The following is a 19,667-nucleotide window of genomic DNA, read 5'->3' as shown; positions in this document are numbered from 1 at the left end:
TATGGGCCGGCTGGCATCCAATTTAAAGGCTGCCACCTAGCGGGCTAGACATGGAACAGTAGATTATCAGGGAGAAAAAAAAACAAGAAAAAAAAAAGTGATGACTGCGTAGCGGCCGCCGGCCGTCCTGGAGTACCGGCTGTTCTGTGATTCTCCAGAACCTCCAGATGGCCAGTCCGCCCCTGCATGCCAACAAGGACAGCTTTTTTCGTCAGTGTCTCACACCAGAAGTCACTGCCCAAGAGCCGCTATTCAACAACTTCAGAATGAGACTGGGTTGATTGTTTACATTCTGATGTAGTCCGTAACTTAACAGTTAGCTGTTTTGGCCATGCACTACCTCTTGCAAGTATTGTCTCTTGCTTGTTTAAGTGTTTGTATGGTAACCAAGCTTCTCCTGAAAATCACAATAAAAGGCCTTTGAGATCCACACAGAAGCTGTTCTAAGGCTTTCATTCATATCAAATTTAGACAAATGATGTCAATATAAGCATCAATAAACAAATAAAAATCTGACATTTTTTTGTTTTGTGTACGAGAGGCTAACTTTCAGAGCTAGAATAAAGCAAGATGTTTTAAAGGTAAATATAGCTACATACAGTTTACTACACTGTTCAGCATGTCCCCCTGTTGCACTACATTTACACTCTACCTCTGTTCTCCCTATGTGACTGTCAAGCTCGGATGCAAATTGTTCGGTCGCAGCAGCTTTGTATCAGTATTGGGAGGATTTCTGCTGTAATAGTCATGTATATTTGTGTTGTCTGTAAGCGCCTCCAGCAGTCACATCATCCTCTATCCTCTCCCATTATATCCCAGTGTTTCTTTGACTGGCGTGAGCAGAGGAGTGAGAAGACAACTTTGATGTTCAATGAAGCGCTCCACTTCAAAGTTCTGCACTGCAGGATTAGCCAAGGAAGGAGATTACTGTAATTGGGGACTGTAGAGGTGGAACAAAAGGTTCTTCTCTCTGTCAGAGAGGTGAATGTTGTACAGTGAAGACACACACGCATAGTTACAGTGGAGGATTTTAAAGGGGAAACCCACTCAATAACGTGCATTTCCATTAGAGTGCGGCATGGGCCGCATATACTAAAGCACTAAGTTTGTGTCACACAGTTGTTATGGTTACAGGCTATTTAACAGGCCGGGCATGCGCAGTGTGTGCTCAGCGGAGAGGGAGACCTCCGTGTTTGAGACGGGAGCGGGAGATGGAAAGTCCGCTTCCAGCGAGGGGAAAGGGAGAAATAAAACAAAATAAGATAAAATAGGAGACACCTGTCTCCCTCTTTTATTTTATTTTCAGCGTTTAATCAAGGCGGAGGCTGGCAGCGGGAGGTCCGAGGCTTCCAGCGAGGAGAGCGGTAGAAACAAACAGCCAGTGTGTGTCTGTGTGTGTTATGTTCAGGTGTTGTCACGTAAATAACAGTGCCCAAGCATGAATGCAAATAAGTATTTTTTATTACATTGCTGTGGTTAATTTGAGGTAATAGTGTTACTGTAGAAATCAGAGAATCACTTTTTGTTGTTATATATTTTCAGGGAAATGATACAAGCTCTAAATCTGAAATACACACCACACACAAATGTGTATTTTCATCTAATACTGTGCAACAGTTAGAATAAAATTTTTGTATTTGTATGATTGCATTTGTGTTTATTATATACTTGTTTAAGTATAGCAAGTATAATGAATATAATGTAGGAATCGGTAAGAGGAATCAGTAAGGAATCGGAATCGTTAAAATCCTAACGATTCCCAACCCTAACAGCAACAGACGTTTTTTTTTATGTTTTCCTGGATGAGTTATAGCTGATACAATACTCCGTCAAGATGACCGTTCTCAGTGTGCACTGTAGTCTGTATTGGAGCCATAATGAGACTGTGGATGAGCCTGCAGATGTGGAGGACGCTTAGCAGCAGCTGGAGAACATTCTGTGCTGTTTATCTATGATAGATGAGCAGCATAGTGGCTTCATGGTTAGAGCTGTTGTCCATGTTTGGGCTCAAACCAGACGTGTGGACTTTGCATGCTTGTCCTGAAAAAGAAGAAAAAAGGTCATAAGAAGTTCCACCTGAGCACAGACCCTGCAAAAAAACCAAACCAAATTCAGTGAAGGGACACACAGTTATCACAAAGGGACACAAAAAACACTGCCAAGCATATGCATAATGTTAAAAGGGGCATTAATAGTGACAACAGACAACAGCTAATGAGACAGATATTTTTCTGAGGGCTAGGTAGAGACCAAACCAGAGCTATAAAAAATAAACTCTTACTGAAATGTTAGGCATTTCTGTTTCTTTGTCTTAAATTACAGTAAACTGAATCATTTTGGTGGTTTGGACTGTTGGTTGGATATTATCACAGTAACACTGGTATTTTACTGGTATTGGCATTTTTACTGAGGTAAATAATCTCCACCTCTGCAGCCCAGTATCATAAAAATTTCATGATTTATGTCGACACGAGACGAGAGGCGATGAGAGGAGACGTCACGCCATGTCACGTCATGTGTGTTTGACTCGTACACCACCGCCTCTTTACTCCCAATGCAGACTAGGTCATTCTTCTCTGTATAAAGTCACGTGATTATAGCCTCCTGGCTCACAATTACATGGGTTATATATGAATTATGATTACTTTTAGTACAGAACAGCCTGCACAAAAACATCCAGTGAAGCTGACTGTTTTGCTCCTGCTTTTTCTGTTACGTGATGAACAAGACAAGACCTCATCAGCGCTGAGGCGCTTCCTGTAAACAGTCCTTTCTCTTCACGATGTGAACACTCACTGTGGCATTTATTAACTGGACTTAATCACTGCTGCTGGGAAAGAGAAAGAGGAGGAGGACGGGTAAAACCTCACAGTGACATCACAACAACAATGCATTGTAGTTAGGAATAACAGAATTATCTCCTCGTTACCACTCTGTTTTGGAGACGCTCACTGTTTGTGCAGCGAGCTGTTGAGGTGGCAAATGGGTAATGATTTCTGATTGTCGGACTCGCTGTAGAGATTATGGACTGAGTTACTGGATGAATTCCTAAGTGATTTTGTGCTGCTTGGCTTCTCCCTCAATGGAGTGTTCATCTGTAAATATTCACAGAGAGCCAGGTACACTGTAGAGGTTCAGATTTATCCCTCATCATCAGTAACAGCTCACTGATGCAGAGAGAAGCTGATTCAATAAATCCAGTGTTGGAGATGACACACATTACTGGAACACTCCATAATATTGATCCTGTACTGAATGTGAAGTAAAGGATGCTGTTCTTACTCATGGAAAATAATGAGGTGGCAATCAAGTTCTTCTGCCCTATTTCTGTCAGAGTACATCCTGTGTAAAGCACATATTATTATCATAATGTAGTGTTGCACCCAGTTTCAGCTTCCCTTTTCCTCATTTGAAGATTGTAAAACAAGCTGTGCACAGAAGGAGACAGGAGAGAAGATTCAGGGTTTAACCCAACTGAACACCTCTCTGTATGAGAGGCTCTCTGACAAGAAGCACTAAAGCCGAAGGCTTCAACACTTGGTGTTTGGTTTATTCAACACATTTTCACTCCTGGTCAGTGGTCCATCATGTCAAAATATGACACACTAGGTACCCTTCTAAATCAGTTTTGGATGTTAAGCGATTGTGTGCCAATTTACGGTCATTACATGCATTGTCACATTTCACTGTTTTCACAGGAAATGTACAATTTCTCAGTCCCTCCAGGATCTCGTGGCAAAAAACCTTGAATTTGTGGCCCTAAACCCTTGAATTTGTGGCAAATTTTGTCAAAAAATGGAATAAAATTTGTGGCATTTTTATGTGATTTTTTTACAGGAAATTGCAGCAAATGACAAAAGATATATAAAATATGATTTTTTTTTAACTTACTAACTAACAAAAATAAGTCATGTAATCACTTGCTATAATAACCATACTGACTATTACAAAAATAGCTGCAAATGTTTTTTTATAGTTTTCTTCTTTAGTTTTATTTAATTAGTTTCAAAACATGGACTCCAATAATGTTGCAAAAAATCTATCCTAATCCTAGTGAATATTGTAGCTAGCTCTCAAACCACACAATGTGACTGTAAAACAACATGTAAGCTACATCTTCTGTAAACATACCATTTTAATACATTCAACACATATTGTATGCATTTAAACAGTGCAAATTCTTATGTCAGTAATGAGCGTTTCTCCATACTGCAATGCCATTAACGCATTTGATGATGCGTCTGATGACGTTTCTGGTCGGCCGGAAAATTTCATCAAAGTCTGTTTATTAGATTTTGAAATACAAACAAATATCTGCTCACCAGTCTGTAATCTCTCCTGTTGCTGACTTCTGCAAACTAGCTGCTAGCTAGCCACATTGAGGTGAACATTGAGGAGAGATGGAGAGGAATGAGCACCAGCTGAACTAGCATCCTGCTAGCCATTGTACAGACATTGGAAAAAAACTGCACAACCTCTGTGCCACATCAGTTTCCAATGGGATATCAGGAACTGTAATATCCTTTGATTCACCGAAACCTGGCTAAGTCCACCATTTAGCAATGAGCTCTTTTTCTATTTGCCAATCTGACATAGCAGAGGATTCTGGCGAAAGAAAGAGAGAAGGCATGTTTATGGTGAATAAGGACTGGTGTGATGGGAATGAGAGGTGTTGTGCTGTTACTGCTGTGTATCACATAGACCATTCAGAGGACAGTTTAATTAGTCCACAACCATGGACCAGAAACCATGGATTACCAGAACTATCCAAAAACATGGACAACAGCGGCCAACAATGTAAGAAGATGTAAAAAAGAACTGAATTACAGTGCACAATGGGATCTCATTTCACTGGAGTTGTACCTCATATAATTGTATGAGACAAATAAATGATTGATTGATTGGTATTAAAATAACTTGAAACAGCAGGCTCTCGGGTGGAAGTCCAGAGTTTCTTATGTGGACTTTCTCGAAGTGTCAACAAATGCTGCTGCATGTTGAATCCCATATCACTGTGTGGTTTTATTTATATTTGTTTGTATTTCAAAATCTAATAAACAGACTTTGATGAAATTTACTGCACACATTTTTGTTCCCAAGTGGATAAACCACTTTAATTTTAATGGCTATACCACCACCGTCAATGGTAAAATCATTAGGGTTTTTGTTTTTTGTTTTTTACATAAAAGCACTGTTTCACACACTTTTGTGCGTCTAGCAGCTGCTAGTGGTTTGCAAACACTTGAAGAGTAACTTTATTCAGATTTATACAGCATCAAAACCTTTTTTCTGGAATGACAACAACTCAAACCTGTGTTCTACAAGTGAAAGAAGTGGCACTTAACAGCCTAAAAATATCCCGTATGATTAAAGGTTGGTGTGACAATGTTTGTTTTGGTTTGTTTTGTTTTACAGTTTATTATAGAAGAATTTTCAAATGAGACATATAATGAAGTAGCCTGATTTTGATGAAATATCACTATTTTAAGCTTCAATTTGGTTCGTCAGTTTCTGGCTATGATGGTGGGATTCTGGCTTTTTTTTTTTATATAATGTCTTTGCAACCCCCCGGCAGGTTTGGGGGTTCAGATGGTATTTTAAATCAATATAAATGCAGTTACTTATATTGTATGTCAATCCTCTAAGCCAAAGTAAAACATAAAAATCCTTTCCCAGTGCTTCAAAATTATTTGACATATGTCCCCCATTTTTGCACCACCCCCTCACCTCATATAAATGAACAGTCCCTAAGTATTTTGATGTAGTTTCTGATAAATGAGATCTTTGAAAAGAAACCTTCAGAGATTTCTATTACTGTTATCAATCTGGGCACAGGATGAATATACATTAAAGCGATTCTTTATTTAAGTCATTGAATCAAAAAGCCAAAAGAGTGTCTCAAAACAAGAGTACAAATGTGACACAGCTTGAGAGTCACTTCTGAAACATTAAGTTCTCCCTCTCCACTGTCACAGGTGACTGGGTGCAAACGTCTTCCAGTGTAATGACAGCATTAGACGAGATGCATCCTGCAGGGGCGGCTGCCTGGTTATTGAGGTGTGACAGTAACACAGTCTGAACAGCCTACAGGCTTCAGTGGAATCACTTAGTGGAGCTGTTGTCACCCTGGCCTGTGATCCTGTCCTGTGTGTGTGCGTGTGTGTGTGTGTGTCTGCTTAAAGCATCTGAGTAGTGTAGAGTGAGATTTCCCTCCAAGCCTGTTTGAGATTCATAGCTTTAGAATTGGACTCTAAAGTGCCGGGCGGCCACTTTTTAAAAGCAGGCACAAATTCTGGCGCCTGTCTGGCGTTTATCCTCTGGAGACCCACTTAAAAGTTTGGGCTTTTCAAAGTTTGGCATCCAAAATCAGCCACAAGAACAGAAGCTGAAGGACAGACAGCGTCTTCATTAGAGACCTCCGGGTGTTACCTGAGAACCATGCAAAGCAGAGAGGAAGCGCCTTGGCCTTGGTGAACATTATATCTGCAATTCATTAAAACCAAACTCTGATAAACTTTTTGTTCTTATGTGGTTTGCATACTTTGTAAAACTTTCAGTGTAAAAATAAGTAAAACTATGTTCTTAAATACCTCCTCCTGTTAACAGCACAGTGAGGATGGAATGAAAAGAAATTCCTGAGAAACAGTATTCAAGGTTCACTTGCATTTACAAAACGGCTCTCTGTTGTGTTTCAGGGTCAGCCATGATTGGCTAGCTGCATCCTTGGAAAGCAACACAGAAGAAAGAAAAGTGGACATGGTTCTGTTCAGCAACTCAAGACAGGCCATCTGAGCTTCACAAGGTGAATCTGCAAGCTTATTTTTATTGAAATGGAAATCAGGGGCATTTGACAGTTTGATTTGTGTACATGTAGAGTTTGTGTTTTTCAGCCACTATTGAAGTGAGTTCAGGTGTCTCCCCAGGTCATTTGTAAGCTTAGGCTGGTACAGGAGTTTGCAGCAAGAATCTTTCAAAGAGTACATTATTGCACACTGATGACCTCCGCATGTCTTTTGTGACTGCTTTTGCCCTCTCGTGTGTGAACATCTGAGTGTGTGCAGGTCCTTCATGATGTTTGGCTCATTGGCCTGTGCTGCCTCTGAGCAAATCACTAACTTCTGCCTCCCTATTAAAAGGAAGCATAACACCAGCAACACTATATTTTTAAGACTAGAAGAATGAAGTGGTTCCAGACTACTGAATCACCACCCACATCTCAGGTCTGGTGCTGTTCTCATTGACGGCTGATCACCCAGCTGGAGAAACAATTGATCAATCAGAGCATTGTAGGTGATGACATCATCTTCCTGTGCCAGACTCAGAAAAAAAGTGTTCAAAAAAAATATGAAATGTACACATTTACAGGTTGTTGTCAGTTGTCTTACAGAAATAACACCCCTGAAACTGACGTATTTAACAATGTCAGACTGATTAATTAACTAAAAACAAAATGGTTATTCAGTCTGATTACCAGGAATGCACAGCCTGTAAATGTCACAACTTAAGCTTCATCTAGATTTGCCCACATCCTGTGTTGATTTCCACAGTGCCAAATGGAGATTATTCTACACTGTGGTAGGGTGCATGCTGAGACACTGATGTGTATTATAAACTATATAAATTCTGAGAGAAAGGTCGCTCTGCAAAATAAAATGCGGCCCTCAAGCAGTGATGAGGTGTCCAACAGATTCACCAGGTGATTCTGGAGCTGCAGAGTCACTTCAAGATCTACTTTTTGATGAAGGACTGCAGTTTATGGAACTGAGCATTATAAAGTGAGGGTCAAATTCACAAAACAAGAATGAAAAGATTGTTCACAATTCTTTCTCCCACTTGTAGATACAACCTTAAAGGTCTATTGAATGGGGCTAAATGGAATACACAATTATGTTTTCATTAGTGTATAATCACTGGAAACTAAAAATCATTGAGTTTTTGTTACCTTAGAATGAGCCGTTTATGTCTACATACGGACTGGGTCCTCCTTCACAGAGTCTGTCATGTTGTTTCTTCAGTAGCACAGAATGGACTAACCAAACACTGGCTTTAGATAAGGCCATTCACAGTTTTGTGCTGGCCACTGTAGTTCTCCTACATGCTTGGCACATGGGAGTTTTAGTTGGATGTAATCTGCAACTTCATCACCAGGTGCCACTTAGTCTTTACAAGGGAAATTGAGACCAGTGGTATAAAAATAGTCTATGCAGGCAATAGGGTTTCACTGGGGCCCATGGGATAGGCCTGTAGAAAGAACGAGACCTCAGCAATGTGTTGTGTGGAGAACAAGCCCACATGAGTTATTAAGGCCCTGCCTACACAAATATATACAAGCTTGCTTGTTTTTCTTTCTTGTTTGTTTTTCAGTTAATGTTTTGGCTTAGGTTTTTGGTTAATTCGGCAGCTTTTGTGACTTAAGCAAATATTGCAGGTCAGAGATTTTATGTAATATATGGTGCTTGTGATGGATACTACTGTAAAGTTGAAGGTGTGGTCTAGCTCCTGAGGGGAGTCGTGGGAAATGCTGAGGCTGGTCCTGGCATTCCTACATGCTCTAGTAAATATGCGCTTGTTTTCACCATGTGCTGCTGAACCCAACACTTTTCGTCTCGCATATGTTTTTGTATCTGCGTTGGTGTAGTCTCACCACCAGACAATCAGAGATCTCCGCCTTCTGATAGTCTGGGGACACTCCTTTCTAAAGTGTGTTTAACACACCGGCGAAAACGGCCGGCAACAAAGCCACGCCTCTTGCATTTTTGAAAAGGACACGCCTTCTCGGAAATGTGCGCTCCTCCTTTTCTCGTCCGCAAGGAAACAAACACACAGAGAGCTTGAAAATGGATGCCGAGAGATTTAACTCCGTTTTATCAAACGTGTGCTCATCCGTAAAGAAAATATTTTTCCAGCGGATGTCTTAGTTACAACATGATTGAGCTAACTGGAGTAGTGTCATGTCGTATCCGACAACGGGAGGCTTTTAACAGATGATGTCCTGATGTTAGCTTTGCTGCTGCTGTTAGCTGTCCCTGTCAGCTGCAGCCACTGATGCTTTCTAGACATCGTGATTTCCCAAAACTGAATAAATACCACACATAGCAACACAAAACTGCTTTGCTAGCTCAATCATGTTGTGACTAAGATATCTGCTGGAAAAGATATTTTTTTCACGGACCGTTTAATGAGTTATTACCTATTACAGACACTGCTAACGGCTAACAGGGCTAACAGCTAACGGTTAGCCCAGCTAAACCTGCACACAGAAATAGTAATGTTTGTTCAATCATTGTGTTTATAGACTTTACAAACATCGGATTAGTCAAAACAGTGATACAGTGATGTGAAAAATGTGATATAGGCTATATATATAGCTAAAAGCTCTGCTGGTTTTCTACCCGAAAGTATTTGTAAACAACAAGGCGATTCCCTTTATAGTCCAGCTGGACGGATGAGTCATGGCCTTGTAAAAGATTATGTTTGTTTCTTTTAGTTGGCGAGAATGTGTCGACGCAAACGCCACTAACTTTGATGGCATTTTCTGCGAGCATGGCTGAGCCATTTTGTACCGCTACATGTGTTTCTAGTCGGACTATGTTTACAAGCACAAGAGTTCAGTGAGCCACCGAAGGACCGCCCTGCAGATTTACTATTGGTTCTGCAACGTAGGGAGTTTTTTTAAACACAAAATCAGGGAGAAAGTCATCAGTCTTTAGTTAAGCAAAGCGTCTAAAGACTGACTTGTGAGTCTAGCTTTGGTGTCTCTCTTGCTTTTTATTTCTGTGTTATATAAAATTTGTGTTGTATTCTGTTAAATCTTAGTTAATCAATAAATAAAAAATTTGATCACAAAAAAAACCAAATATATACATTTTCGAAAATGTATATTTTCCCCATCTGTTTAAAAATAAATTCTGTCAGTGTGATCATTTTACGAAATATCTGTCCACACTAGAACTCAAAAATGCCCCTTCTACACTGTTCAAAGTGGGAATATCGGCTGTTATGCCACCTTGCTGTGCTGTATATGAGGTACGATCATGGAATGGGGGTCAGAGTTGTCTTGCCTTTATTCCACAAGGGGAGGTAGTAACAGCGCCGAAACACTGTCTGTTTAACAGGACAGCTGGCAGGACGGGTGTGTTGTTTTAATGTGCTATGCATGCGGCCCATTATGGGAGACTTAAAAAGTACCTGTTGGCAGTTAGCGGCTAATGTGAACGGCTGGAATTAGCAGATCGCGGGATCATAATGTCACGCAATAATCTGCAGAAACCCTGGAGGTATAAAGACATCAACAAACAAAGAAAAGATTTCGCTGCCTGCCGGACATTGACCACTGTAGGCCATGTCGTGATTTTTCTTTTGATTTTGTGATGTTGATGTAGCGATGTGAAATACGATCCTGAGTTTTTATGGGTGTTTTATTTTGAAAATTGACTGAATACTCTCGTCTTTTCTGGTCTGATTTCCCGTTTGACTCATTTGGTCTGTGCAAACTGATGCACCGTTGTGCAGCGCCCGTCAAAATTAGACCTGGCACGTATTTTTTGCTCAGCGGAGCGCCGAGCCGCTTCTAGGCCGCGGCTAGGACACGGCGCAGCGCTTGTGGTTTCTGGCATTACTTCACAGATAAGAAATTTGTAAAAACAATAAATCTCTGTATCCTGACTTCATATGAGTAGAGAAAAACTCAATGTTTATGCAGTGTAAAATGTCATAGGCTTATGCTTATAATGTTAGCATGTTGTAGGCCTATTTATGGGGAAAATGTGTTAAGTAAAAGACAGCTGCTTGTTGGTGAACCTTGTGAGTTTTATTGGAACTGAATTTTGTAATGTTACCTTTTGTTAAATGTTGCTGTTGTTCTTGGCTTCATGGCTACCCACTAGACTACTTTATATAATGTCAAATGTCGTTTGTCACAATTAAGCCATGTTGATCAATCAAACTTTAAAGCTCTTCACAGAAACCCCACCGCTGACTAGTGTTTTGGAGGTGTAACTGCAGAGCAACACAGACACACCACCGCACACGTATAAATGCTCACACTGGTATAGGCCAGCTACAGCGTAAGCTCTGCATTTTCACAAGCATTTAGAACAATGTCAAGTTTCATACTAAACATGAGGTTGTAATATATTTTTTTAATGGTCAGCATGTTCAGACAAAAATAAAAGTTGGTTTGCAGAAGCCTTAACTCTTCCTGTGTGTGTCTGATCAGTGAGTATGACCTGAAGATGGACGGCACTGATTCCACAACTCTCTTCTCACAGACAGCTGTGTTGCTCTGCAGCCTGAACGCTGCCAATCATTATTCACTGAAGCACATCTCATGACATGAAGCACTGAGACAAAATCAATTTGAGAATTGAAAGCCACTTTTTTTCTTTTTGGTCTTGTGTGAAATATTATTGGAAACTGACCTAGTACACAGCTATTGAGGCACTTTATTTTGGGCTTCAGTCAGATTAATTTCATTGCTGTCCTGGTCTCTCTCTGTGTGGGAAGCTGCTGATGGATTTTGTGCTTCCTCACAAACACTGACAGTTTGTATTGCTCAGCCTGCAGCCCAAGGCACTGTGCATGTTGCAAGCGATGCACTTATTATGTGCATCTTAATATAAGACACTAAGATTCCCATCTCTCCTCAGCTTTTATTTCTTATTTCTTGTAGCCTACTCACATTTCTCTTCTTGAATTGTAATTCTTTCCGGCTAATGGTTTGTATGTTGGCAGTCCAGCTCTAATTTAACTGAGTGAAATCTTAAATGCAAAATGATTAAGAAGAAAGGAGCCTCCATACAGACTGTTATTATTCCCAACAGATGAAAAAAATGAGTTATTGATTCCGAAAATGATCATCCAATATTCTCTGAAGAAAGGTCAATTGAAGTGTCTGTGGAGGTCAGCAGAAGGAAAACAGTAACAGAGCTTTTGAAATATGTTATTAAATGACCTTCACTTCTGAATTTATACAGTATACCAAATTTATTAGTATTAATAATACTTCTGTACTGTATCTCCAGATTATGAACTCTTGAGCCACTGCTTACCATGATAAGACTACATGAATTAATTACTGTTTACAGTATTCCAAATTGTGACTTTTCTGCTATTATTAGATTATATGTATACAGTTTGATCTGTGCATTCAATTATATTCATCAGTGTAAAAATACTCCAATACAAGTAAAGGTCCATGATTCAAAATCCGCCAAAGAAAAGTAGTATTTTCAGAAAAGTGTATTCAAAGTCAACTACTAATCTAAAATCAGCCTTGTTTTTTTACGTCTTTTTACATCTTTGGCTGCTGCTTTACAATTCTCCGGGTTTCCAGATGGTTCTGGTAATCCATGGTTTCTGGCTGTGGAACAATTTAAAGGTGCTGTATGTAAGAATGTGGCCAAAACGGTTACTGCACTTGAGTTTGCTGGACAGCGGCACGCTGGAGACTGATTTGTTTGCCCACGGGCGGCTGCCGTGGCAGGGCCCCGTCGCCGCGTCCTTGATCTTCGATTTTCCAGCGGACCATTCGAGCAGGTCCGGCTTCTCAGCTGCTAACGCTGCTGCCGGGATACAGCTGAGGAGGAGCCGGCTGCTAATGCTATACCGGGACACTGCTAATGCTGCTTGTCGTGCTGCTGTAGCTCAGTCGTAACCAGAGTTGGGTATATCGCGTTACAAAGTAACGCGTTAGAGTACTTTGATTACTTTTTGCAGTAACGAGTAACCTAACGCATTAGTTTGCTGTTTGAGTAATCAAATACTTGAGTACATTTTCAAACAAGACATTAGTTACTTCCGTTACTTTTAGAACGCTGGTTCTTCAGCTCCAAAACAGCAATGGCGGTTGTTTGGTTGTAATAACGGAGATAACATTAAACCTATCAGTCTGAAAGAAGCCACGGAGCTTGTAGCTTGCTACGTGGTCGGAGAAATGCTGCCGTTGTCTACAGTGGAGTCTAAATAGGTGGAGTAGGACTCGCTGACAGACATATTTCAGACTCAGGACTTGAATTATGCCTGGTACACGCTACATGACTTTACTGCCCATTCTGAAAGTCACTATGTCACATTACATGACTGTGGAGTCATAAAATCGTGCCCTGACTTAGCCAACAGACATGACACACTACACGATGGTACTCACCAATTATCCCCGGTTGTCTCTCAAGGCGTGTGTGACGTCATCAGGTTATTCTTGTCCTATTGTTTATTACTTTCACTATTTGAGTCACACATAAACTGTCAAGCTACTGTATCTTCCACAGGAAGTTTCGACAAATGTTTCAGAATAAAAGCCTATTTAGAAAATGGAGGGATTCTCTCAGCCGAGGTTATAAGGGGCTTTTAATTTGAAACAAGTGTTGAGTTTGAAATGACGGTGCGATATGTTAACTTTACAAAAACAACGGAGCGGTAAATATATAAACACACAGAGGGATTAATAAATAACGGACCGTCTATAATGTAGTTTGTTTCAAATGAAGCTGGGAGCCTCTGCAGTTGTGGTGAGTAAAAGCCCCGCCACTATTTGTTAATGTTATTACTTTATGTCCGACCGTGAGGATGTACCATTGTTTGCTAGCTTGATGCTAATGACAGTAACGTTAACTCAGCGGGTTGACAAAGTGCCTCTGCTGTTTCACACCATCATTTCCCCCTTTTACTCCGTGTGGTAACATCCCTAGAGGAAATATTAAAAACGCTGGGGTGTTGTTGTCATACAGTTGTCTACGGCAGCAGATCGTTCTGTGCTTCTACTGGTCAAAGTGACAGCTGTGATGGGAGAATTGGATCTCAGTGAAGGGCAAGTGGTCCATAACTTTAATTTTGGAGACAAAAAAATGTAGGCTTAGCGTCCTGTGGTCCATTGCCCATTAGGAAATGTAGAATACTCAAAAGTACTTTAAAAGTGCTTGAGTTACTTTTCTCAGGGAGTAACGTTAGAAGTACTTTTAAAGTAATTGAGTTACTTTACTCAGGGAGTAACGCAGTAAAGTAACTGGTTACTTTTTTTAAAAAGTAACGCAGTAACGTACTTTGATTACTTTTAAAGTAACCCTTACCCAACACTGGTCGTAACTGTAACTGATGCTGAGATGCAAATTCAAAACATAAACATGATTTGCGGACTGTAAAAATGTTGTTTAAATGCAAATATTCTGGCTGTACCATTGTTGTCAGTGAGATCAGTATGTTATATGAACATTATTCCTTAGTCTCTGTGACACTGTGACATATTAGGATGATTTTACGACTATTTGCTTTAGATTTCTTACATATAGCTCCAGCCTCAACAAGACTGCCGCACAGAGACAGAGCGCAAAGCGTCTGAAAGCCACGCCCCCAAAGGGGAAACAAGGCCCACTTTCCCCTCACACTTTCCCCCTCCGTTTCCAGCCTGTTGAGTTTTCCCTAAGTCCAAATGCTGAAAAGTTGCTGTGTGGTGGGCTGCACGGCCAATAAAAACCCAGAGCTTAGCTTCTATCACCTGCCGAGCAGAAAAACGAAACCTTGTAGAAGACACAAGTGGATACAGGCAATAAAATGTGAGGCTTCAACAGGGAAGAAATTGTGGGATCCTGACACTCGGTATGCCTATGTGTGCAGCAAACACTTTGTCAAACCCTCCAAATGAATTTTTTAGAGTAACAGTTAACTGTATTTATGTATGTTAAGCTAAAGCATTGAAAGTATGAATGCAACTTATGTTATAATTGTGCCCAGCGCTCCGCGATTCAAGCAGTCCATTCCAGTGGTCCGCTCTAGCGGACTATCAATCTACCAATCTACCAGCATGTAGAGGCTTGTCTCAAAACAACAATGTGTGCCGATAGTAGGAGCAGGCTGACGGCTGAGCACGCCAAAATGCTCATCTTCTTAAAAAAGTATCTCCACATCATGCTCGGACTGCAGTAAGGGGACAATGTGGAGATGGGGGAGTAGCGGTCGATTTAGTTAACTGACTGATTTCTGCTCATGTTTTTTCCAAGACGAGCAACGTAAGGAGAAGGGACACTGAGGTAGACCGGCAATATTAGGTTTATCAATATACCATTGCCTCTCTGGTAGGCATAGTGTGCTAAAATAATCCTTTGCCATCTTATTATTAGCTAATTATTAGCTAGCTATAGCTAATAATTTTAGCTAGCTAGCTAGCAATTAAGTCGTGGAGACTTGAAGGCGCAGCTGCAGAGGCAGAATGACAGCGAACAAGCGAAGAAGCGGAGGGGAAAGCGGGCCTCGTTTCCCCTCTGGGGGCGTGGCTTTCAGATTATGACGCGTTGTGCTCTGTCTCTATGGTCCCACCTCCCGAACACAGGCAGCACCCCACTGCAGCCAGCTCTGAAGATCCACAGCAGGACCAGGACAACACCTCTCTTTTCCACTGTCACACCAGTCCTAATTTAGTGTAAAGCTCTCAGCTCCTCTCCTTCTCTCCCCAGAATCCTCTGCTAGTTTTTGATATCCCATTGAAAACTGATGCCGCACTTAGGTCATCCAGTTTATCTCCAATGTCTGCATAATGGCTAGCAGCATGCTAGTTCAGCTGGTGCTCATTCTCCTCCATCTTTTCCTCAATGTTTTGTGGTGTTTACATTTGAAACCTCGACTTGGCTAGCTAGTAGCTAGCTAGCAGAAGGTTAAAGGTTTTTGAATGGAATTTTCCTTTATTAGAATCAAGGATCAAAGGACACAGGTTGTCTTATGCTGTACAAATTGTAAAGCTACTTGAGGCAGGTGGGTTTTGAGCAAAGATTTGAAGGAGTTTAAGTCTGTACAGTTGTGGATGTGTTGGGGGAGAGAGTTCCAGAGGGAGGGGGCAGCAGTGGAGAAGGCACTGTCCCCCAGGTTTTGTGCTTGGTCCTGTGTGGTAGAGAGAGGAGATTTGCATCAGAGGAGCGGAGACTGTGGGAGGGGGTGTGACGGTGCAACAGGTCAGTGAGGTAAGATGGGGCCTGGTTATGGAGAGCTTTGAAGGTGAGGAGAAGGACTTTGAACTGAATGCGTTGAGGAATTGGGAGCCAGTGGAGGTTCTGAAGGACGGGTCTGATATGGTTGCAGGAGCCAGACTGGGTGAAGAGATGGGCAGCAGAGTTCTGGATGTACTGTGGTTTATTGAGGACTTACGAAGATGAACCGTACAGAATGCTATTGCAGTAGTCGAGTCTGGATGTGATGAATGCGTGAATCAGAGTTTCTGCAGTGGAGAAGGTGAGTGAGCTATGTTTTTAGATGGAAGAAAGTGGTTTTGGTGATATGATTAATGTGCAGCTCAAATGAAAGGTTTCTGTCGAAAGTGACTGAGGTTGCGTAGATGTGGAGATGGAGAAAGTGTAGAATTTGCAACATTAAGGTTGAAATTATGGATGGTTTTATTAAGAGAACTGGGGCCAATTATGATCATGTCTGATTTGTCACAGCTGAGTTGTAGAAAGTTCATTTACATCCAGGATTTTATGTCAGTGAGGCAATTTTCAAGTGTGGAGCAGATTGCTGTAATGATGGATTTGGTGGCGATGTAGATCTGGACGTCGTCGGCATAGCAGTGGAAATGGAGGCCATATCGGCAGATGATGTTACCAAGTGGGAGGATGTAAAGGATGAAAAGGAGAGGACCAAGCACAGAACCCTGGGGGACGCCTTGGGACAGAGGAGCAGTGGAGGAGGTGCAGTTATTGATATGGATGAATTGTTGTCTGTTGGAGAGATATGATCTGAACCAGGAGATAGCCGTGCCAGTGATGATGTAACAGGTTTTAAGACGAGAGAGGAGGGTGGAGTGGTTAATCGTGTCAAATGCAGCAGTGAGGTCGAGCATGATGAGGATGTTCAGGTGTCCAGAGTCGGCGGAGAGGAGAGGTCGTTGGTGACCTTGAGAAGAGCTGTTTCAGTGCTGTGTTTTGACCAGAATCTTGATTGAAATGTCTCAAATAGGTCGTTGGCGCTGAGGTGGGTTTTGAGGTGAGTGGCAACAATATGCTCCAGGATTTTTGACAGAAAGGGGAGGTTGGAGATGGACCGGAAGTTGGTTATGATGTCAGGACTGAGTCCAGGTTTTTTGGGGTGACAGCAGATCTGGGACGAAAGGAGGCATTGATGGTTCTGGAGATGAGTGGGGAGATAGAAGGGAGACAGAACTTAACAAGTGTGGAAGGGATTGGGTCGTGAACTGATGTAGAGTTACTCATACCTGTAGTGGCTTTTGTGAGTGGGGCAGAGTGTGTGAAGGAGACAGTTTTAGTTTTGATGGGGGCCAACTGATTTAGGCAGGAGGAGTGGGTGGTGTCATAATAGTGGACAAGGTCAGTGGGGTCATCGGAGAATGGGGGAGGGGAGGTAGATATTATGCTGGTGAGTGAGGCTGAGAGAGCTGAGGGAGTGATGGATTTGAGATTTCTGAAGGATATTGTGCGTTTTACTTTAGGAGTGGGGATGGGGATATTAATGTCAATAGTGATGGCGAGGTGGTCAGAGATATGGAGGTAGATATTGGAGAGGTGGTGTAATGTTGTTAATGACTTAAACTAAAAACTTCAAATTATAAAAAAGAAATTATTCAAACTAAAGCAGTGGAGGCTGAAATACCTAACACTTAGGGCTCTAGTTTCGCAGACCAGGCGCAGCGGGGGCGCAGCGCACCTGCGCTTCGCCAACTGGGTGTGGCCAGGCGGATTTTGTAAGTTTGGCACACTGTGCGCCCTGGCGCAGCTACTCCTCTTTCCCACCTCCGTCCCTCCTACCGGCGCAAGTTGGAAAGAGGGAGGAGAGAAGGCGTGGAGTGGGTTTTACACACATCACACCAATCAAATGAGCCCCTCTCCTCGCCCTTAAATGCGCCGCGCGAAGGTGTAATGAGAGTTTACTCAATTCGCCATGGCAGAAGAGAGCAGCAGCATCAGACGGCCAAACTCCTCCCAGGAGGAAACTTATGTTTTGGTCCGGGAGGTCCAAGCTCGCAGTGTCCGAATATAGGGAACTTCGAGCAGACCTCCACGGGCTGATGATGCAAAAGTAGCCTGGGAGGAGGTCACCACAATTGTAAATCAATGTCGCTCTCTTTCTCTCTCGCAGTCTCACTCTGTTTCTTTTCTTTTGACTTTTCTAAGATTACAGATGCTGAATATATACTCCCTATCTGATGCTGTGGCTGTTTGTGGTTGGCTGAGAGGGATGTGAACTCATTAGTTTGCAGGCTGTGTTAATCAAATCAGGTTGGGTTTCCATTACGCATGCCAATCGGTGCCAATCCCCTTTGATCTGACATCAGATGTGACGGGACAGTTGATATAGAGATACATTTATGTGCTGATTGCAGATAGTTGCATTGAATAGTGTTCTTTTGGGTATTTATTGCATTGTTAATGTGCCTGACATTCTGGAAACCTGCCTGTGAGGTTTTGGTGACATGTGCGCACTGTCCGCTGGTCAGCCAAACTTCGGCTTACACCGGCTGCGCTCCCCCTGCGCTGACAGTAGACCTGGTTTCAGATGGCGAGCTTTTAGCGCACCTTCGGCTAAGCCTTTTGGCACGAAACTGTCACTGCGCCAAGCTGCATCTGTTGACACCTCCCCCTGCTGCGCCGCCACACCCATCTCAGCGCACCTCAGTCTGCCAAACTACCAAACTGAGTGCGCCTTGGGTTGCGCTGCTCGAAACTACCTCTGCGCGGGGTTCGCCACCCTGCGCTGTGCCGGGAAACTAGAGCCCTTACGGCCAATTTCCACCAGATGCGTGTTGGTTGCATCTCCACTCCAGCACGGCAGCAGAGCCGATAGGATTCAATTCTAGTCAATGTGTGTGTTTCCACCGGCTGCGGCTGTGCTGCGTTCCGGCTCCGTCTCAGCTCCGGCACTCCGGAGCCCTCCGCAACAGATACGTAGGACTTCTATTCGGTTAATTTTCAAAATAGAATACACAGTGTTCACGGCGGATCGTATTTCCCTGCACTACACCTTAAAAACTACATAATGGGCAGAGGCAGGCCTGAAGTCAACAGGTCAGAGGTTTTCAGACGTCATTTCACCCCGTGAACACCATGGACGAGGAGATATTAATCATGGCAGTGCACCAAGATGTCTTCCGGTGGAGCTGCACCGCACTGCACAGCAAACGCAGCCGGTGGGTATTGACGGACGGCGGAGCACGCAGCAGATAACCAGTGCTGCCGTTCCGCAACGGACACGCATCCAGTGGAAATCCGGCATTAGTCTCTAGTATGAGTTGAACCCTGGATACTAGATTCCCCATAATGAAACTCAATCCCTGCCTGGTTAACAGCCATGTCTTATAAACTCCACATCACAAGTTTGTAACTCCAGCTTCTGATTATACATTTTTAATCTCCAGCTGAGTGACTAACAAAAAATCTGTGGACCATACCTTTAATACCGTTTGATGAAAATGAATACTTCATGTAAATTTCATCGGCTTTGAAATATTGTCAGAATTTGGAAAAAGCAAAAAGAAAAATTTGGATTCATAAAGAGTCAGCTGTGTCATTATTTTGCAGATGGAGTTTTATTTGATGCGTCTGACAGCACTCAAACTGAGAACAGTTTAATCTTCAAAATCTCTCTCAAACATCTTTCAGTGTTACATTGTCTCTCTCTACTTATTCTAATCAAATGCATGTTTGTGTGTATGTATGTTAGTGTGCATATAT

Source organism: Epinephelus lanceolatus, chromosome 2 (genome assembly GCF_041903045.1).
Source record: "Epinephelus lanceolatus isolate andai-2023 chromosome 2, ASM4190304v1, whole genome shotgun sequence".
NCBI classification, from domain to species: domain Eukaryota; kingdom Metazoa; phylum Chordata; class Actinopteri; order Perciformes; family Serranidae; genus Epinephelus; species Epinephelus lanceolatus.
Note: the sequence above shows the minus strand (reverse complement) of the source record.